The sequence below is a fragment of the Kogia breviceps genome, chromosome 7, assembly GCF_026419965.1.
Source record: "Kogia breviceps isolate mKogBre1 chromosome 7, mKogBre1 haplotype 1, whole genome shotgun sequence".
In the NCBI taxonomy this organism is placed as follows: domain Eukaryota; kingdom Metazoa; phylum Chordata; class Mammalia; order Artiodactyla; family Physeteridae; genus Kogia; species Kogia breviceps.
This window is the reverse complement of record NC_081316.1, coordinates 7,496,192-7,518,682: the sequence shown is the minus strand read 5'-3', so window position 1 is coordinate 7,518,682 and position 22,491 is coordinate 7,496,192.

Sequence of the window (22,491 nt, the reverse complement as noted above, 5' to 3'; positions counted from 1 at the left end):
GCCCAGCGGTGGGCCATAGGTGGATGGGTCGGGGTGGGAGGCCATGGAACAAGTTGGGAGACATATCTTTGGGTGCGGATGTTCCTGACCCTCCCACTCCCTGGCTGTCATCTGCTCCAGCTCTGGATAGGGGTGTTTGGGGCTCAGCTCCCTCAGACTCTGTGAAAACCGGCCCAGGAAGTCTTGACCTCACCCCTGGCCAATCCCACACCAGGACCTGGAGGTTTGGGCGTGAGGTGGGTCTACTCAGAATACAGCCGTGGGCTCCTGTGGGATGCTTCTGTCCTCTCCGATACTTGATGCCAAAATGCCTGCTCTGACAACCTCCTACAGCCTGCTACCTATAGGTGTGCATTTCAGGGACAGCCTCCAGGTTACCTTGAAGGATCAGTGACTTCTCTTGGAAGTGCTCCTTGGAGGTCCGTTTGGAAATGACTCTTTTGACAAGGAGACAGAAGGTATTTAGCAGATGCCTCCCTGCCCCGCTCCACTTCCTTTCTTCCTTCCTTCCTTCTCCCTCCCTCCCTTCCTTTCAATCATCCTGAGTGTGGCACTCTCTCGGTCCAAACTGAGAACAAGCCAATCAAGCATACATATCATAACTCAGCTCTCTGGGACCCATGCTCAGCCTTAAAGGACACTGACTTTTCCCCCACTTTCAGCTTCTCACAGCAGCAAAGAAGCTCAAACTGGGGCCCTGGAGAAGAGGTCCCTCTTTGGTTTAAACCCTCAAGGTCACTCCAGCAGCCCCCTTACCGTACCAACAGTAAAGTTCCCCCTTCCCCACACTCCACCAAAACTTCTGGTCACGCAGGGCCCCAGGAGGTTCCAGAACACTCCAGACTCTGCAGCAGGACCAGCCTTTCCTGGAGAAGCCCTCCGCACCCACCCCGCAAGGACTCCCTCCATTCTGACACCACAGGTGTCCTAATGGCATCCTTCCGCTTAGCTGAGCCCTGGTCCCCAGCCAGCAGGGAGGCCGTATCGTCTTCACACCCATCTGCTGCTCTACTTTTCTTCCCAGCTGGCCAATCACGGCCATGGTGCTAGCCGTGGTTACTTGGAGGAAAACAGCTTACAAGATCCTGGGAAGGGTGGGGAGGGAGAAGGAGAGCCCGGTGGGCGATATTTGGGGAACAATTTTTAAAGGTAATATGAAATATGCTCGTTGTTAGGATCCTTGCGGGAAAACACAGAAGGAAGTGGTGTCAGATGGCTCTGTCAACAAATCTCTCTGCGAGCTGTAGGGAAGGAGGTTAACAGACCGTTGATTTGTGCTCAAGGCCCCTCCAGGAGAAGGAGCGGTTCCCCCCTCACCCCGTCTGTCTCCCATCTTTTCTCCCACTTACGCTCTCCTCTGTCTCAGAACCTGGCTCTGCCTTTTGGAACCGACAGTGGGCGACCCCTGCCTCCAGTCTCTCGTGCATGCAGTTCACCTAGTGTAGTGATGGCCCATCCTGGCGATTACTTCCCAACAGTAGAAGTCACTTTGTCCACAACATACACACCCTCTGGAGTCTGATTAGGAATTGAGCCATTTTAACCCATCTGGATAGGGCTCAGACTGTGCCCTTTGACATCTTTGTTCATATCAGGTACTATAAGCATCCCTTTATCCTTAAGGCTGTTGCAGAATCCAGGATCCTGAAAAGAACGTGGCTTTGGTGTCAGAAAGACCTGGGTTTGAATCAGATCCCATGAACTGTCTAGCTGTGTGACTTTGGGCAAGTCACATAATCTCTCTGAGCCTCTGTTTCCTCATCTGAAATGTGGACATTTGTTGAACTGTCCTGGGCGTTAGCATCCTTGTGGACCTGATCAATCTCTTGGCACCTCCTGAGTGCTCAGGAGGTGCTGGTTTCTTCCTCCTGCTCCCCTGCCTGGGTGTAGAGGGGAGAGAGGCCCACAGGGCTGCATGATGTGTCAGCCTGACTGACTGGCTCTGGGGTATGAGCCGCTTGGACTCTGCCAGCCACGCTTCAGGCTCTGTGCTACAGCTGGAGAGGCCCCGGTCCCAGAGTGCAAAGAGGTTTCCAAGTCTCCACCCCACTGTGGGGAGCAGCCCAACCCAGGGAGCCTTGGGATGGGGTGAGCATCGCAGTCGAGGCTGCCGCCCTTCTAAGCCAGCTGTCATTAGTTGTTCTGGCCCATAATTGAGCTGTAACCACCTTTGAGACCATGATCATCTGTGATTAGCCTCTCCGTGCCTGGGAATGCTGATTCTACACTATCTGCTCCTCGGCTGCCCCAGCCCTTCCAGAGGGCCCTGCCAGGAGCAATCAGATAAGAGCTTCTTGCTCAGAGACCTGCACAGCAAGCTCCTTCCTGCACGTCGCTATACTTGTGCCAGACTGATGCCAGGAAGTAGACTCCACCGAATTGCTCTGTTTCTGAGCAGTGGGCACCAGGTTCCTTCCTCTCCAGCTAGTGAGGGATGGGGGCTCATAAAAAATGATACCCAGCAGGGACATCATGACCTGGTGGTGTAGGGTGAAGACTGAGGTTAGACCGGCCCGGGATGCCACACCACCTCTGCCACTTATGAGCTGTTAGGGCAAGTTAGGAAGCCCTCCTGGGCTTTTCTCACCCATCCAGCGGGGGTACCTACCTCGTGAGGTTGCAGCGAGGATTATGTAGGTAACAGGTCAGTTGTTCAGTTGGTCAGATAGTCACAACATCTTCACTGAGCACCGTTGACGTGCCAGGCGTGCACCTGCAGGCACAGGTGAGCAACAAGGAGACCTCAGGCTCCGAACGCTCACATCCTGGGCAGACAGAATAGATTTGCACATTGATGATGCAGTTTCAGGTACGAATCGCTATCATAGGGTCCAGCAGGTGATGCGGCGGGTGTGAGAGGGAGGTGCTGCCCTAGCAGCCGTGGCAGGGAAGCGTTCTCAGAGGCAGCAGCCTTTGATGGGACCTAAAGGACGAGCAGGGTCCAGCCAGGGAATGGGGGAGGGGGACGGCGGCACAGACAGAGCCCTGGGAGGTGAGCAAGCTTGGCTCGCCTGAGGTCAGGGGGGCCTCTGGGCTCACGGCGTCCTGGCAGAGGGTGCAGGGGCCATCGAACGGGACCTTGTTGACCACCATGGGGCACGTGGGTTTCATTCTGATCACAGTGCGGCGGAGCCTCTGGACGGCTGTCAGCAGGTGTGGTCAGATCAGTTTTCAGCTTTGGAAACAGTGCTTTGGTGGTGTTTGGGGGATGAATTCCAGGGGACCTGGGTGGAGGCAACAAGCCAGCGGGGAGGTTGCTTCAACAATGCAGGCCCAAGGGGGCAGGAACTTGAGCCGTGATGTGCGGTGGAGCCAGCAGGGAAAGGTAGGCTTTGAAATTTATTCAGCCAGCGGGACTCGCCTTGTGATTGAATACTGACAAGGAGGAAAGTGAGAGTTTCTGTTTTAACCTGAGAACTGGGTGGATGGAGCCATCTTCTAGGTAGATGGGGAAGGCCTGGGGGCTAGTCGAGGATTTTGAGAGGTTTTTGAGAATGAGTTGCCCATTAGACATCAAAGTGGAGATGCCAAATAGGCAGCTGAGGCATCAAATCAGGAGCAGCAGGGAGAAATCAGGGACGGGGATGCACGTGCTGAGTTGCCTGCATAGGTGACATACAAGGATACAGACAGGGGCTTCCCTGGTGGCGCAGTGGTTGAGAGTCCGCCTGCCGATGCAGGGGACGCGGGTTCGTGCCCCGGTCCGGGAAGATCCCACACGCCGCGGAGCGGCTGGGCCCCGTGAGCCATGGCCGCTGAGCCTGTGCGTCCAGAGCCTGTGCTCCGCAACGGGAGAGGCCACGACAGTGAAAGGCCCGCGTACCGCAAAAGAAAAAAAAAAGAAAAAGTTTGTGAGCTGGGCTTCCCTGGTGGCGCAGTGGTTGAGAGTCCGCCTGCCGATGCAGGGGACACGGGTTCGTGCCCCGGTCCGGGAAGATCCCACGTGCCGCGGAGCGGCTGGGCCCGTGAGCCGTGGCCACTGGGCCTGCGCGTCCGGAGCCTGTGCTCCGCAACGGGAGAGGCCACAACAGTGAGAGGCCCGCGTACCGCAAAAAAAAAAACCCAAAACCCCCCTGTCAGAGGTCCATGGCAGGGCTGGGGGCCGCCCAGGAGCAACACCAGACTCCTCCTACCCAGCAACCTGGTGGATCGAAGCAGCCAGCCCAGCTCTCGCGCTCCGCTTGACTTCCCAGCTCTGTCCTCAGCAGGGGCCACAGGTGGATTTATTTTGGAAGTGGCTAGTTTCAGGCCAGCAGCAGGGTGCTGCAGTCTTGCGTGCAAGTAGCTTCTTGCACAGCAAGACCAAGCCTCTTCCGAGGAAAGATGTAATCATCAGCCGTGCTTAGCACCTGCACCGTGAGAAGAGGAGCGCTCAGGCCGCCCCTTGGGAGCCTGTGAGCTGCGCACACGGCGACGGATAACAGGCTGTCGAGTGAGGCTTTGCTGTTGTCTCGGAACTGCCACTCAGGGGACAAAGACAACGGGGGCGGAGCGGTCCCACAGTCAGAGGAGCGAGCTGCGGACTTATTGAGAGGAGGCTAAACAGGCCCCCTCATGTGCCCACACATATATACAGACGCCACCAAGCCTTGGGATTCGGGGGGAATTCTGGGAAACAAATCACCAGCCAATGGAGGGCCTGACATGCCTGTTCCCGTCCCTCCCGCTGGTGGTCCTTCCACCAGATCTAGTGAGGCAGGTCCCAGAGGACATCACAGAAAACAGGGGTGCCTGGAAGAGGCCCTTAGCAGCTTGGCCCCCTCTGGGCGTGTGTGGTGTCTAGTCTGTTCTGGGCAAGGCGAGAAGCCAAGAGCTAGAGGGACAGCAGAGTGAGAGAGGCGCCGGGCACGGGGGCAGGGGCCGCATGCGCGCCCATCCCTCGATGTAGCAAGGATGTAGGAGTTCGGGGTGGGCCCTTGGCTTGAGCCGTCCTGCTGAGCTGTCTACAAAAGGGCTGGTCCCCAAGAAGGGGTCCCCGAAGCAAGAGGTTCCCCAGGGAAGAGGTGAACCGGATCTCCTGCTTCCTCCCCAGGATAAGGGGAAAGGGGAAGATGTGACTCTTCTGTCTCCCTACACACCTCCTCCTGGGACAGGCCCTGGGCCAAGCCCAAGCTGGACTGTTGTTCTTTAGGTAGACATTGAAGTTTGAACCCGTGTCACTCTAGATTGGGTCTTATACCTTCACAAAGCGGCTGGGAAACTAAGAGACCTGCCTGGATGCTATTAAAGCGTCAAAAGGAGAGTAGACAGAGCAGAGCTGGGGCGATGATGGGAGAGAAATAAAATGGGTTCCTGATTGCATGTACTTAGTTCAGAGTGTGTTCCATAGAGCAGACAAACCATGTTTGACTTTTTGGGGTCTGTCTTCTTTAAAAGAGGCCAAACGTGAACGTGTATGAGTGTGTGTGTATGAGGGACAGAGAGCCTGGATCCTAATTCTCCTCGAGGGGTGTGTAGTTGTGGCCTCCTGCCACCCCCCGACCCTGGCACCATGGGTCATGGAGCAAGGCTGTGGAAGAAGCTGATGGAGTTCACGTAGAATCCAGCGTGATGAACTAGAGGCCAAATCTGAAAAATCACGGGTGAAGAAAGGAAGAGGCAGGTCAGTTGAGTGTTTCACAGCACAGCTTTGGGGTTCATGCTCTGCTACCGGCAGGTCGTGTGGCCTTGGCAAGTCACTTAACCTCCCGGGTCACCTCCTGGGTCATATTTCACAAAATGTGGAAAATAAAACTTATTCTCTAGAAAACGCTGTGAGGGTTAAGTAAAATAATCTATGAAAGTCTTTAGCTCAATGCCTGGATAAGAAAATACAAAAGAAACCAAAATGAAGGAGTGATGCTTTGCATTATAAAAATATATATTTAAGAAAAGTCACTTCCACACTCACAGTTCTTTGGTGTATATACCTCTTGTGCATTTGAAGTCAGGTTGTTCTAAATTTGACTCACAAGCTCCTTTTTGGGAATAACAGAAATAGCGAGAGCGGATTAAGGTCTGGGAGAGTGCCAGATTCTGTTCTAAGCGTTCCACTGGTACTAACTCAACAGCCATTGCTGAATGTGAGGTCTACCTGGGTGGGGGAGGGTCACTCTTCAAGCTGGACACCCTGCTACAGCCTCAGCTGGATCTGAACTGGTGGATTTGCCAGGTGCCAGGGATGTGGGTGCATGAGTAGCGATGAGGGTGTGCACGCATGTGGGCACAAACACAGAAGCCACCACGGTGAGATCACAGATGTTTATTAAGGTTCTGGGCACTCTTGCCAGAGCACTGAATTACCAACTGCTATGTGACCTGGGGTCCTCTGTTTCATGTGATGGTCATACCCTAAGGTGATGTCTAATGTTAACCTGCCTCCTGGTGTCCACGCCTTTGTACAATCCCCTCTCCTTGAGTGTGGGCAAGACCCATGATTTGCTTCTATGGAAGCAATGGCAACATGGCAAAGGTGATTGATTGGACGTTACTCCCGTGATTCTATCTTACCGTATACAACTCTCTTAGTTGACTGAAGAGAGAAAAGGAGAGACTCTTGCTGGCTTTACAGAAGTAATCTACCACGTTGTGAGAGGGCTTGAGGAAAGGGCCGTATGGCAGAGAACACTGGGTGGCCCGTAGGAGCTGAAAGTGGCCCCCTGCTGGTAGCCAGCAAGGAAATGGTGACCTCAGTCCTTGAACTCCAAAGAGATGAACTCTGCCAACAAACGGAATGAGCTTGAAGCAGGCCTTTCCCCAGTCAAGCCTCTGATGAGACTGCAGCACTGGCCGACACCTGGATTGCAGCCTGCTGAGACCCTGAAGCAGAGAAGTCAGCTAAGCTGTGTCCAGACTTCTGGTCTACAGAAACTGTGAGATAGGAAGTTGTGTGTTAAGTCTTTCTGTTGGTGGTAACTTGTTCTGCAGCAATGGAACGTATAGCCTCTCTGTGTAAGTTCCACTTTTGGTAAAGTAGGGAGAGTAAGAAACTTGGCTTCTTTCTTTCCTTCAGGACACCTGCCCACTGGTCTCACAGGACACAGTGAGGTGAATTGGATAGATAGCTGTAAAGGATTGTAATATCCTGGAGAAAAGCACTAATACAGAGTATAGTGACTATATCATCAAAGAGGTTTTTAAATTCATCCAAAGAGCAATTCTAATGAATTGTATGAACAATGGTTTGGGGGAAACATAGAGTGCTTGGTAAGTGCTGGAAATCAGGAAGGCTTCCATTAGAGGTGCTCAGTTCCTATGATGGGTAATTATCAAGTCAGAATAGCATCTGAAAAGCAGCCTCTTCCTGGGTCCTAACAATAGACATAAAAGACTGAGGTCAATAATCCTTAATGAGGAAGATAGCTGATGTTGGTGTCTCAAAGAGTAATTGTCATCTCCAAGGACAGCAGTGTCTCCTAATTAATGTTTTATCCTGGGACCAAAAGTTCAGATGGTGTGTCTTTTGAAGGTGGCACAGCATGGGGTGGCCATTCTTACTGCTTGTAGGGAAGCAGTATCCCAGCCCACATCATTAGGCTGGGATTTTTCCACTTCACCTCAAAGCTTGGGGGGTCAGCAGAAGTTGAACATAACCAGTAGCGTGTGGTAGTTAAAAGCTCTTGGGCTTTGGAATCAGGTCTGACAGAGTTCAACTCTCATCTGTATCTATATCGCTGTATAAATTAGCTCTTGCTGCATAACAAACAAGCCCACATTTAATAACTTAAAGCAACAAGCATTCATTTAGCTCACAAGTCTGCAGATTGCCTGGGAAGTCCTACTGCTCTGGACTCTACTTATCTTTGCTGGGCTTTTGCTCATGAATCTGCCATCAGTGGCTTAGCAGGGGTATGGCCGTCCTTGACTGGCTGCTACCCGTTATGGTCTATCAGCCTCCAGCAGGCTAGCTGGGGCTTATTGACATGGCGGCCAGCAGAGCTCAAGGGAGAAAGCAGAAGCTTGCAAAGCCTCTTGAGGACTAGTCTTAGAACGGGCACAACTTCACTTCTACTGCATTCCATTGATCAGAGCAAGACATAAAGACAGCTCAGATTCAAGGGCTGGAGAGATCGACTCCATCTCTTGATGAGAGGAGCTTCAAAATCACACGCAAGGGGGTGTAGATACAGGGAGGCTATTAGTTGGGGTCATCAATGCTTCTTCCCAAGGCAGCACTGTTCCAAAAGCAGCAAAAATGAGCAAGCCTCTGTTTGAGTCATGTTCATTAAAGTTCCATTGGCCAAAGCAAGGAGTGTAGATATAAACTGCACTTCTCAATGGGAGGGAAAGACTTTGTGACCATTTTTGCCCTTCTAAGGGTTACTTGGGAAAACCTTAACCCTCACGAAATCAGTGGATCCCAGATGAGGCAAATGCGACAAAATCTTGATAATTGTTGAACCTGGGAAGGCAACAGTCAACAAGTTGGTGAACACAAGAGTCCAGCATCATCACAGGAGTCTCTGTACCCCATGTCTTTACCCCTCCACCCGGGTCTTCTCCAGGTCCTGCACAGCCAAGACCCCTGCCCTGTGCCCCATACTTTAGAACAGTACCATGCAATAGAAGTCAAGTGTGAGCCATGTATGTAGTTTTAAATTTTCTAGTGACCACGTTCAAAAAATAAATAAAAAGACAGGTGAAATTAATTTTTAAAATATATTTTATTTAACTTTATATCTAAAATATGATCATTTAACCAAGGAGTCGATATAAAAGTGATTGCTGAGGTGTGTTTTTTAAATGCTAAAGCTTCAAAATCTAGTATGTCTCTTGCGCTTACAGCCCATCTCGAATTGGACCAGTCACATCTGAAGTGCTCAATGGCCACATGTGACATGAGGCTACTGAACGGGACAGCTTAGTGGTTTTTTTTTTGTTTTTGTTTTTTTGTTGTTGTTGTTTCGGTACGCGGGCCTCTCACTGTTGCGGCCTCTCCCGTTGCGGAGCACAGGCTCCGGACGCGCAGGCTCAGCGGCCATGGCTCACGGGCCCAGCCGCTCCGCGGCACGTGGGATCTTCCCGGACCGGGGCACGAACCCGCGCCCCCTGCATCGGCAGGCGGACTCTCAACCTCTGCGCCACCAGGGAAGCCCCATGTGTGTTTTTCTTGAAAGACATCCTGTTTAATATATATTGATTCACTAACACTGAACTCATGGCCAACAGCTCTATGCCTGAACAAAGCTTATCTAAGACACATATTTTCTCCTTAAGGCACATCACAACCTTCTCGTGCTTAGGAACACTAGAGAGCACTTCCACACTATAACCGGGGACAATTTTAAAGGGCAAAATCACCCCAAAAAGTACAAACATGAAAAACTAAGCAGGCTGCTTAGTTTTATGCAAAGTACGCAGCCTGCATGAAAGACACCGGCTTACAGTGAGAGCTGAAACGAAGAGGCAGAACGTCTTTCTGTTTGACCTCAGCAGGGAACATGCATGTGGGCAACTCAAATGTTCTGCTGCTCTGCACACGTCTGAGAATGACCATGCAAGCACCACGAGTACTGATTTGAGGTTGCACATAAATGTTAGCGAGAAGGTGAATTCGCAAGTACAGAACCCGCGGATAACGAGGGTCATTATTATTCATTCGTCTGTCTCTCCGCCTTTTTGCCCTGGGCCACTGCGTCTCTCTCCCGGAGGAAGGCCGGGCCTCCTGACCTGTCTCTCTAGGTCCACAATTGACCCACCTCCTCCATGACATGCTTTTTCCACTTATAGCTGCCAGTCTTCTTTCTAAAGACATCCTTGCACTCTCTTTCCAGTTCACTCAAGATGGAGTCTGAACTCCTCGCCGTGGCCTGTAAGGGCCTCCTCGCCTGCCTCCGTGAACGTCTCAGGCGTAGCCCCTCACCCTCTCCCTTCGCTTGCCTCTCTCCAGCCACGCTGGTCCCCTTGTTCCTCCGACACACCGGCCCTTCCCCGCTCAGGGCACTGCACTTGCATCTCCTCCTCCTTCGGGTCTCAGGTTGAAAGTCCACTTCCTCAGAGAGGCCACCCCGGGCGCCCCACTGTTGTGAAGACACCAACCCTCTATCGTTTCACCAGCGGGGTCACCCTGAGAGCGCGCCTCCTTGTTCTTAAGGTCTGCAACGCAACGATTATTTATTGAGCTACTTGCTGGACGCTGCCATGCCATTGGCCAGTGGCCCCTTCCAGGGCAAAGCCAAAAAGGGTTGTATTCATTGCGGACCGTGAGGTCCGGGACAGTAGCACATGGTACAAGCTCACGGAATAAGCATGGGAGCCCCGTGGCCGAGTAGCCTGCTAGGCTTAACCCCTCCAGCCCTGTGGCAGGCGGAGTCTGTGTGAACAGCCCGGGTCGAGGGCCAGACTTCATCCTTGTCCCTGTGGCTGCCGGTGCGTCCTGCAGAAACTTCTCTCACCAAGCATCTCCCTGGGAACGGGCATTCTGCTCCATCCCTTGTGTGACAGACACCCCATGCCTCCTCGGGCGCTGGGAGGCAAGTTTCTGTCAGGAGCACTTGACATCCAGTACCGATTCCCAAGGCCTTTGTAGCTACAGGATCTCGCGGCCTCACCGAGAAGCCGACCTCTCCCTGAGGGAAAACACATATTCATAAATTTAGAAACCACAGGGCTTTGTGATGTCGAATAGCACATCCTTATAGTTTTAAAATTGCGGCATCTCGCGGCCTCCACTCAAGGAACGGATCATCCTCTTGTCCTCCAAAATCCTCTTTGGGGCAAGCACTGTATTTTGTAATTATGATGTGGCAGGATTTCACGGTCCACCCAAGGGTCTGACCCCACTTCTAAGATCCACTTTTGAGTAAACACCACATCTTCATGTTTAAGAGGCCACAGACCCTCAAAGGCCCCACCCATGAAGACAGGCCCCTGTGTTCCGGAGCTGCCCTCTGGATAAACACCACAGTCCCGGATTAATGGACCTCACAGGGCAACATAAAGAGATACTTTTGGCATTATACACAATTTGAAATAAAAACGTAAAGAAAACAGAATATCCAAAGACTCAGGACTTCCCTGCTGGTGCAGCGGTTAAGAATCCGCCTGCCAATGCAGGGGACACGGGGTCGATCGCTGGTCAGGGAAGATCCCACGTGCCGCGGAGCAGCTAAGCCCGTGTGCCTCAACTACTGAGCCCACGTGCCGCAGCTACTGGAGCCCACGCGACTAGGGCCCGTGCTCCACAACAAAAGAAGCCACTGCAACGAAAAGCCCGCACACCGCAACGAAGGGTAGCCCCCGCTCGCCGCAACTAGAGAAAACCCGCTCACAGCAACGAAGACCCAACGCAGCCAAAAAATAAAAAATAAATAAAAAACAAAGACTCCGCCTGCGCCGGGCCAAATATGCAGGAATAAAAACCGTCCCAGTGGCAAGACAGGGGATGTTTCATTCTCTCCTTTCTAAACTGTCTGTAATATCACTGTCTTTACGATGAAAACTGTGACCAAAAAAGAAAAACGCTTTGTTCCCTCCACGGAGTGACGAAGTTGATGTATCAGAGTTTAACAGCTGAGTTACCCCTCTGCCCCCAGGCTTGCTGACCTTCTGGAAAATCACTGAGATTTATCATTATTACCAAAATTGATGCCCCAAGTCTCTACGTGGTAGATGTTCTGCACAGTAATGGATGAGGGTGCCTGGGTGAGGCAGGGCATCTATCTTATCATGGCACGTTGCAACCAGGCAATTACGGTCCATTTCCGAGTGGGGACCGGCTCCTCCTGGGGGGGGTTGTTAGCCCACGGCCCAGATTGAGGGCCCTGCCTGTTCTCTGGGGAAAGCCCATCACCCTAGCAGTGACTGGAAGTGGGGAGGAGGGCCGCCCCCTGGGAGTATATGAGGATGGTGATCAGGGGTAAAGGACCCAGGAGGTCTGCACCAGCGCCCAGGGAGGGAGGGCCCCAGAGCAGGGCTCCTCAACTGGCAGTGATTTTACCACCCCCACCCCTCCCTGGGGACATTTGGTCGTGTCTGGAGACATTTTCTGTTGTCACAACTGGAGAAGGGACGCTGCTGGCATCTAGCGAGCAGAGGTCAGAGATTCTGCTAAACCTCCTACGGCGCGTAGGACAGCCCTTCCGCAGCAAAGAATTATCCTGTCCCGAATGCCAGTAGCGCGGAGGTTGAGAAACCCTGCCCTAGAGTAAGGGAGGGCTTTGTTTCCACGGGTCAGGGGCTTTGGTCATCATCAAGGTCCTGGTAAGGAAGTGGGCCTGGCACTAACAGAGGTGCTGTCAGTGCCTGCTGACACCAGGCAGGGAGGGCACTGGAAAGCATCTTCTAAACTGGTTTTATTATACTTAAAGCTTCAGGGGACAAGGTTTCTTAGCACCTCCTAGTTTTTTAAAAAATTTTATTGAAATCTAGTTAATTTACAATGTTGTATTAATTTCTGCTGTATAGCAAAGTGATTCCTTTATACATATATATAGTCTTTTTCCTATTCTTTTCCATTATGGTTTATCACAGGAGAGTGAATCTAGTTCCCTGCGCTGTCGAGTAGGACCTTGTTGTTTATCCATCTTAAATATGATAGTCTGCATCTGCTGATCCCAGACTCCCAGTCCTTCCCTCCCCCACCCTCCCCCTTGGCAACCACAAGTCTGCTCTCCATGTCTGTAAGCCTGTTTCTGTTTCATAGATATGTTCATTTGTGTTGTATTTTAGATTCCACATACGAATGATGTCATATAGTATTTGTCTTTCTCTTTCTGACTTTCTTTGTTTAGGATGATAATCTCTAGGTCTATCCATGTTGCTGCAAATGGCATTATTTCATCCTTTTTTTTTTTTTTTTTTTTTGTGGTATGCGGGCCTCTCACTGTTGTGGCCTCTCCTGTTGCAGAGCACAGGCTCCGGACGCGCAGGCTCAGCGGCCATGGCTCTGCGGCATGTGGGATCTTCCCGGACCAGGGCACGAACCCGTGTCCCCTGCATCGGCAGGCGGATTCTCAACCACTGCGCCACCAGGGAAGCCCTATTTCATCCTTTTTTATGACTAATATTCCATTGTATGTAGGTACCACATCTTCTTTATTCATTCATCCGTCGATGGACATTTAGGTTGTTTCCACGTCTTGGCTGTTGTGAATAGTGCTGCTGTGAACATAGAGAGCACCTTCTAGTTTTGAGTGACTCCCTCACCCCACCCCACCTGCCACACCGGAGGGACCATGTAGTGCCCTCCAAGCATGCCCTAGGCTCTGGTCCTCTGTGCCCTTTCCATGCTGCTCCTCTGCTTTTCCCTTCCCTCAGTTCTACCTGATTTAATCAGACCCATCTTTCAAGGCTTAAATGTCACTTCCTCCATAAAGCCCGCCTTGATTACTTCCTCTCCCTGGGTCCATATCCACAGCTACCTTTCCTTCAGTAGGTTGAGTAGGAAATCACCTCCAGACTGGAGGTGGGGTGTGCAGTAAAGTACCGTGTTTAAATGCAGACTTTGGGATCCCAGGAACTGGGCTGACATCCTGTTTTCGCTGTTTGTTACTTAGTAGATGTTAGACAAGTTACTTTCATCTTCTGAACTCCGTTTCCACATACCTGAAATGGGGTTCAATCAAGGGTTGCTGGGAAGACTCGATGCTTTAAAATGCTTTTGCAAAGCTGGCACACATTAGGAAGGATAAAGCATCAGAGCTAAGCTTTACCAGCATGGTCCCCACTTGCTAGGTGAGGAACTGAGGCCCAGAGAGGGTGGGTAGCCTGCCAAGGTCACACAGCCCGGAAGCAGTGCTACAGTCCCCCCATGGATGCAGGAGCTCCCTGACATCTGCAGGAATCAGGTGTGAATGCTTCCCTTTCCTGGGCTGCCTGGGTGATTGCAGGCTCAGACTCTTGGCTGATCTAACCTGCTACTTTCTAAGTTCCTGGTGCATACCTGGCTGTCTCTTATGTAGGCTTCCAGGTCTATATTCCATTCTGCCATTGCATTCTCCCAACAGGCCTTGGAAGTCGGTACAACCATCCCAGCCATTTTACAGATGAGGAATGGGGACTTCAGGAGGCGACATGACATGCTCAAGGTGACACAACTCCTAAGAGGCAGGGCCAGGTTCAAATCCAGGTCTTCTGATTCCAAAGCCAATGATACTATGTTTTAATGATAATAACCTAGTAACCATCCCAAATGGATAAAAATAGCTAACATTAGCCCACACCACGTTCCAGGTACTGTGCTTAGTCCTCTGCAGATATAACTTACAGGTTCCCTTGTTGTCACCAACGTACAGGTCAACACATCAAGATCTCCAGGGAAAATGACTTTTTTAAGATTCCCAGCCATTCTGACTCTTACACCCCATGGCTTGAACTTTCCAGAAGCTCTCTATGCCATGTCAGGAACTCTCTGCTCACAGCCAGGACCCCGCCCCAGAAGTCCTTAGTGGGTTGCTCTAGCCACACCAGTGCGCCCCTGGCAGGCCCTGTCTTGCCCTTGGAGGCTGAGCTCAGCTGCTCTCTAATGAGCATCTCTGGGGACAAAGGCAGATGGAGCTCCTTGTTCGGAGCCCTGTTGTAGAGACAAAGGCAGGAATTGATGTGTTCTCTGTTCTTTTGTACTAAATAATTGGCTTCGATTAAGTGGGCTGGATGGAGTGAGGCAATTGGAGGAGCAAGAACGTGAAACTTATGAAAATGGAGGTCTGTGGTGGGGGGCAGGAGGAGGGGGCTCTGAGCAGCCAACCTGGGTTCCACTCTGCCATCTGCCACCTCGGGAAAGGCGCCTCACCTCGCTTCCCTCAGTTTCTTTCCTCTGTACAGTGGAGAGAGGAAAGAGGGAGCCTCTGGCTGAGGGGGAGGGGGTTTATATTGCACTTGGCGAGAGAGAAAGAAAGAGAGAGAGAGAGAAAGAAAGAAAGGAAGGAAGGGTGGAAGGAAGAAAGAGGGAAAGAAAGAAAGAGAGAGAGAAAGAAAAGAAAAAGAGAGAGAAAAAAAGAATGAGAGAAAAAGACAAAAAGAAAGAAAGAGAAACAAAGAAAAAGAAAAAGGAAGGAAAGAAGGAAGAAAGAAGCAAGAGAGAAAAGAGAGAGAGAAAGAGAGAAAGAAAGAAAAAGGAAGAAAGAAAGGAAGGAAGGAAGGAAGGAAGAGAAAGAGAAAGAAAGAAAGGAAGGAAGGAAGGAAGGGGGGAAGGAAGGAAGAAAGAAAGAGAGAGAAAAGAAAGAGAAAAAAAAGAGAGAAAGAAAGAAAGAAAATAAAGAGGGAAAGAGGGAGAGAGAGAGAGAGAGGGAGGGAGGGAGGGGGCAAGGAAGGAAGAGAAAATTTGAGTTTGAAACCACTAGACAGAGGATTTTTAGGGTCCCTCCCAGATCTAGAGCTTTCCAAACCCCTCCTTGAGGTTTGGGGGTCTTAAGCAGAGGATTGGTACATCTGTCATCAAGGAGGCTTGGTCCAGGTGGCCTGATCTGTGGTGGCCATGCTCTGTGACCATGAGCCGTCCTTGTCTCTCTGAGCCCTACTTTCTACATCTGAGAAAAAAAGAAAATAGCGGTGATGATGGTAACAGCAGTGACAATACAGTAATTGCTAACCTTTCCGCGGACCCCACGTGCCCCGGGCTTGAGCGCCCACCTGTGCTCTCTCATTGAACCCAAAGCCCAGTGAGAGAGGTGCTAATGGCCTTCATTCACTCACTGATTCGTTAACAGGTATTTATCGAGCACCGACTACATTCTAGGTGCCGTGAAAAAACACAACAATCCCTGCTGTCACGGAGCTTACATTCTAGGGTGGAAACTAACAATAAAAATCACAAATAAGGAAAAGAGAAGGTCAGTGTGGGAAGGGGGCTGGTGGGGTGCGTTTGGGGTGGTGGTGGTGTAATTTAGTATCAGGAAAACAGGAAAGGCCTCAGGAGAAGGTGGGATTTGATCACAGAGCTGAAGGAGCCATGTGGGTATCCGAACAAAGTACTCCAGACAGAGGGAACAGCCGTTGTGAAGGCTTTAAAGGGGGGGGGGGGTCCTAAAGGAGTCTTTAAGGAGCAGTGGGGGGGGTCCATGGGACTGCAGTAGAGTGAACGACGCGGGGAGGTGGGAGGGGAGGGGAGTTAGGCTGGGGAACCTCTCTATGGGACTTTCAAACTGTACTTGTCAGAGACCTGGGGACCCAAGGACGTCTGGGACCTGTACACATAGGGCCTGTGGGTTCAGGGCGGGGACCTGGGCTTTTATCTGAGAGAGACGGAGCATCTTGGAAAGGGTGGTATTTGGGGCACAGAAGCGACGTGCAGGGATCCCGCTGGAAGAAGGAGGGGAGGGAGAGAGAAGTGGCCAGGGATGCACCCTGAGTGCAGAATGGACAGGAAGCTCTGAAGGTTGGAGGGGAGATCAGAGGGAGAAGGCGGTCCGGGGGTTTGGATGAGTGACTGGCAGGAGGTGATTCCATTTACTGAGACGGGAAAACACGGAGATGCCGGCTGTGGACACGGTAGATGTTAGACGCCTATCAGCCTATGACCCCCAAGCAGCTGGGTCAGGGCCCGAGTCTGGGCTGGTGGTTTCCACTGTGTACATGGTATTTGGATCTATGATCCCTGAGGAAGCAGGTGTAGACAGAAGAGGAGCCCATGAAGCCCCGGGCCCTGGGTGTGAGCGGAGGATGAGGAGACAGGCAGCCAGCAGGCAGGGTTAGAGCGGGAGTTCCGAGGCCTCGAGAGGAGGGGCCATCAACTGGTGACCAAAGGCCAGTAAGAGGAGGCCCCCAAATGATGCTGGATTTAAGGATACGGGGGCCTTTGGCGACCCTGACGAAAGTGGTTTTCGCAGAATAATGGGGACAAAAACCTGACTGAAGTGGGTTCAAGGGAGAATAGGAGAGCAAGTGGAGACAACGTGCTTTCACAGACAGTCTGACAACCCCTTCCCGGGCAACAGGGGAAATGCAGGGGCAGAGGACTTGGAGAAGGGTTTTTTGAAGGTAGGGGAAATTTGAGTGCATTCGTCTGCCGTTGAGAATAACCCCGGGAAGGAGAAAGCTGACAGCGTGGGAGGGAGAGCAGGAGGAACTGGTAGAGCAACACCTTGAAACCAGCAAAAGAGAGGCTGGCATCTCAGGCTCAGATGGCAGGTTGGCCCTAAACAGGCTACAAAGACAGAAACTGAGGCCCAGAGAGGTGGAGAGACTAGTCCAAAGACCCACCGCTAAGCAGGGGCAGAGCAGGATGGAACCCCAGCAGTCTGACTCCAGAGCCCCATCCTGTCACCACCGTGTGCTAAATAAAGCCTCGTATCCCCAGTTCAGGGATGTTGGTGAAGGCCCACGGGGGTCCCCGTGTCCAGGGCGGGTCGTGGCTCAGGGGCAGGGCCATGATGGCTGCGGTAGCGGGTCTGGAGCCCGTGTGTCCCACACCTGGTGTGGCTGTCCTCTGCTGAGCAGGCTCCCTCCGTCTGCCTCCCAGCCTGCTGACCTCAGCACGGGGTAAGGGAATCCCAGCATTCCAGGGCTAGTGGGGCCCCAAGAGTCCCCGTCGTCCAGAGAGAAAGCGCCCAGCAGGAAGTTAGATGGGTGTCGGTGTTGGAAGTTGGCAGGGGTCCGTGCAGTGAACTCAAACTGGGCACTTGAGTGGGTGTATCTTGCCCTGAGCTGATCATGTCGGGGCAGAGAGGGGGGGGCGCACTGCCCTCGCTGTCCCCCAGGTTTCTGCTGGAAGAAAGGGGGGCATGGGCTCCCAGCCTCAGCTGGTAATTAACGTCCAGTGAGGGCTGCAAACACAACTTAATGACACACTGTCCTGGACTTCCCAGTCTCCATCCACGGGGGAGACTTCGTCTGTGAATTTCAGTTTGTGTATTTGTGGCTTGTATGTAATACACATCTGGTGTAGTGGAGGGAGCTTGCATCTGTGTCCTTTGGATACATGAACATGTATCGATGCATTCATCAGCCAGTGCTGTGATACTGCTGCGGAACAAACAGCAACATCTTAACTTAACGGCCTGCAGGAACGAATATTTCTTTTTCTCCCTTCCAGGTCTGCTCTTGGCTGGGGTTCAGCTGATCTCTTCTGGGTTGGGTTGAAGCGTCCAAGACCAGGCCAGATTACGTAAGCACACTGAAAATCTCACATCAGCTCCACTCACGTTCCACTGGCCCAAGCAAGGGACCAGCGGCCAGGCCCAACCTCGGTGGCATTAGGAAGTATATTTTCCCTACAGGGAGGGTGCTGTCAAGTCACAGGGCAAAGGGTGTGGGTGTAGAATCCGATGAGGATTCTAGGGAGGGAGTGGAGAGCTGAGGTGATTGACACTCCTCTCTTCCACAGCAGGGGTGGGATGTTCATTTACACGGGGCAGGGGGTATTGTGCCAGCGGCTTCCTAGCCCAATTGTTGACCCCGCTTAGGGCAAGAGGGGCACATCCTCCCACCTCAGAGAGCCCCCAAAGCCGCTAGCCCTTCCCCAGGTCCATCTGGCCGTGCTTGGAGAATGATCGTTTTGACTCTAACTCTTAGAATTTCCGAAGGAGTGAGTGTTCTGGAAGATGGCGGGCGGGGGGTGGGGTGCAGAAGCCCACAGGTGTCCGGCGTGCTGCCCCCAGGAAACCCGAGCAATGCCAACAGGCTAAGGGTGATTGGGAGCATATCCCCCTCCACTCCCTGCCCTGCCCTCCTTGGGCCCAGCCCTGTGCCTGGCTCAGCCCATGCAACAGCCCAGGGGCGTCTGGCATCCGGAGAGGCCACCCAGTCCCAAAGGAATCCTTCTGGCCCAAAGCACCGTTGTCGATGTCCGTTCCTCCCCAGGGCTTCCGCAGGCAGCGCCCCTGAACTGGCACTAAGTGTTTAATTTCCTGGTTCCACAGCACTGGCGCCTTGCCCGATCCCGGGGGAACGTGGCAACGTCGCCTTTTCATTGGGGGCTTGGCCAAGAGTTTCTGGATCGGCCCTTTCCTCGCCCACGTTCCTGCTCTGCCATCCCACAGATGGGCGTCTCCTTGGCAACTGGGATGAGAGCTGGTGAGCGGGAGTGGAGGCCCCTGGTTTGGAGTGGATGTTCCCCAGACAGGAGGGGAACTGGAGTGGAGAACGCTCTCTCACCGCAGGGACACCCCGTCTCCCACAGCGGCCGGAGAATTTGTGGAGATGTGGCCAACCCTTCCCCCTCTTTTCCTCGCTGGTGGACAGTTTTCTGAGGCGGGGAATGGTGCTGGTGGCAGCCCTCAGCACGGACCTGTCTCCCCATCCACACGGGAGCCTCTGCCTCGCCCACCGGAGACACCGCCCCTGTCCCTGCCCCAGCGGGACCTTGAGGGCAATGGGCCGCCATAACGCCTAGAGTAATGGCTGATGTTCTTTGTCGAGGTCGATACTAGCCTCGGCTTAAAGATCAGGTAGAACATGTGTAATGGAACATCATTCAGCCTTTTTAAAAAAGGAAGGAAATTCTGCCACGTGGTACAGCAAGATGAACTTTGAGGACGTTATGTTGAGTGAAACAAGCCAGTCACAAAAGGACAAATACTCTTGTGATTCCACTTACATGAAGCACCTAGAGTTATTAAGTTCATAGAGACAGAAAGCAAGCTGGCGGTTGCCCGGAGCTGAGGGGAGGAGAGAATGGAGAATTCGTGTTTAAAGGGTACTTTACATTTTACAAGATGCAAAGAGTTCTGGAGTCAGATGTCGGTGATGGTTGCCCACCAATCAGAGTGTGTTAATACCACTGACCTGTACACTGAAAAATGGTTAAATGATGCATTTCATGATAATAATTAAAAAAAGATAAGGTGAAACCCCGAGGAGTTCTTTGCCCAAGGTTACACAGCCACTAGGAAGTGGAGCCTGAATGTGAAGCCATGGGGTGACTGCAGCATTTACACTCTTTCTCCATACACATCTCCCATGGGCCACCGCAGGAAAGAACCCCAGCAGGCAAACAAGCCCGGGGCACGCACAGCATTGCAGGCCAGAGACAGAGCTCTTCAGGCCCGACTCTGCCTCTCAGCTTGGACACAAGCTCCTCTCTGAATCAATGCCTCCTTGGGGAACAGAGATTGTCAAGATCCCACCTCAAGGGGTGGGTGTGAAACAAAAGGAGATTTGCGCTCCCAGCGTAGTTTCCGGGCTCAGGGCAGAGGGCTAAATACGTATAAAAATGGGGCAGACTCGGCACCACCACGTGGGCCCCATAAAAAAAGTTTGTTCGGTCCGATGTCAGGCTGAGGGCGGAAGTAATGCGACTGCAACATCTCAAGATGCTCCTTGAAGTAGGTGTCATTTGAATGAAAGGCAGAGTAAGGCTTCAACAGGAGGTTGAGAGATGGGGATGGCATTCCTAGAGGTTATAGTCTGAGTAACAATCTGGACGTGGGGGTGGGGGTCTGATCTCTTCTGAGAACTTGCAATGAGGCTCATGTGACTGAAGTGTAGCATTGAAGATAATTAATCAGTTCACTGGGTGGCAAATTACAGAAACTCAGCTCAAAGGGAATTTTTTTGTTCACATTATCAGAAGAGTACAGGAGATGAGCTTCAGGTGTGGTTGGATCCAGGATTCAGTCTTTCTTGTTCCATCTCTCAGTTCTGCTTTTCTTGAACTGGCATCATTCTGAGATACATGAATGTCTCAGGGCTTCCCTCCCTCTTGCTTTAAGCCTGGTTGGGAAAGAATAGATCGTTTCCCAATAATTCCAAACCAAAGTCCCAGGGCTGACCCTGAATGACCCAGCTTCCGTGTCAAGCCATCCCTGTTTTCAGGGCTGTTGTCTGGGGCCCAGCCCTGGATCTCGGGGATGGAGGGGTGTCAGCCCTGCCGAGATGACATGGGCTGAGAGTGGAGGCTAGGCTGTCCCTCAAAGGAAAACCAGAATGATGTTTCCAGGAGGAGGAAAATGAATGTTAAGCAAGTGAAAACACCAGATGTCCTCTACAGGTAGCAAGAGCTAAGGCTGCAAAGAGAAGCCCTCCTCGAATTCACACCACAGTGCCCCCCACCTTCTTAGCAACCCCCCCCCAGTCTCCCCCCTGCTGCTCCGACAAGATGTACTCATTCACACCTTCCTGGTTTCTCTCTCTCAGCCTCCCTGGATGCTGGGAGTAATCTGATGCCATCAGAGGTGCCAGCAGCGCCTTCTGGCAACACAGCATCTGCCAGCTGCCACCCCGGCCACGGCGACATTATTCGAGTTAATGGCGGCTGGGGGTGCGAGTGTCTCAGGCTGACCTGCTCCTCTGGCCCCCACCTCCTGCCCGTGAGATCTTTGGCCGTCTGGGGGAGCACTTGACTTTCTGGGCGCAGTCCCAGAAGGTTCCTGCTGGCTCCGCTGATAAGCCAGTGCCAAATACAGAACAGGACCAGTCTCCTCATCCCTTCATTCTGTAATTGGCTTGAAATCAGATGATAATGCCAGCCTAGGGAGACTTAATTTGTGATAACCCAGACCCGCCCCCTGGGTTTGGTCCAAGATGTTATCAACGCAGAAAAGCATGCCTGTGGCTTCAACCCCCTTCCCCGCATCCCCTTCCCTTTTTAGTCGCTGATTCCTGGTCCCCAAAGCTACCTGCTGCTGCTGCCGCCTCAATCCCCTCCCCCTCAGTCCCTGAGAAACTCATTCAGTGTGGAGGAAATGGGCCATTTACGTATCCATTCACCCTTCAGACAATTACTGTGCTCCTACTAGGTGTGCAGACACTGTGAGGTCCTGGGCACAGACAGGACATTGTCAGAGACACAGGCCCTGGCCACCCAGGGCTGCTCAGAGGTTACAGCCTGGTGGGTTGGGGGAGGCCAGTGCCCCTCTCAGGAGGATATGGGGTCTTCAGTGACAAGCCTCACAGTGAAGCAGAGCTGAGAAGGATGTTGCCATTATTTAGGGGAGCAATAGGGCTTCGGGCAGGAGTGGAGGGTTGCCCGACGTGAATGACTGGACGTGAAGGGCTGGGATTCCAGCTCTCACCCTCCCTCAAGAGCTCTGGCCCCTAGACCGCAGCCATGGGCCCCTGTCCTGTCCAGAAAGCTAGCTTTGGAACCGGGCTCTTCTCTCGGGGGAGGAGTGAGTGCATGAGTGCTTCAGACCTTCCTCCCCACTTCCTGGAATAATTCCTATTCTGTCACACAATGAAAATAGCAGCAGCACCTGCTGACACAGGACAAGGGCCAGGTGCTGGGGGATAGCGGTGAGCCAAAGCCACCCTGCAGACTGAAGCTACAGGGCTTCACAAGCCAATGTCGAAAGATACCTGCCTCTATGGAAGGAAAGCTTCTTCGAGGGCTGTGAGAAATGGTAACAGAGCAGATGAACTCCTGCGGGAGGCCAGGGGTGGGGACCGAAGCGAGTGCCTGCAGGAGAGTTTGAATTAAGTCGGGGAGATGGGGGAACGGGGGTGAGGAGGACCTCGCTCGCTCCTGACCAGGGCGCTGAAAGGGCGAGGTCTGGAGGCTCGAGCATGAGGTTGGAGGAATAAGGGCCCCTGATATTGAGCGAAGCTGGGAGGTTGGTGTGTCTGGCCCTTGGTCCTTGAACTTCATCCGGGAACAAAGAGGGGACAACTCCTGGGCAGTGGATCTGGCACTGCACT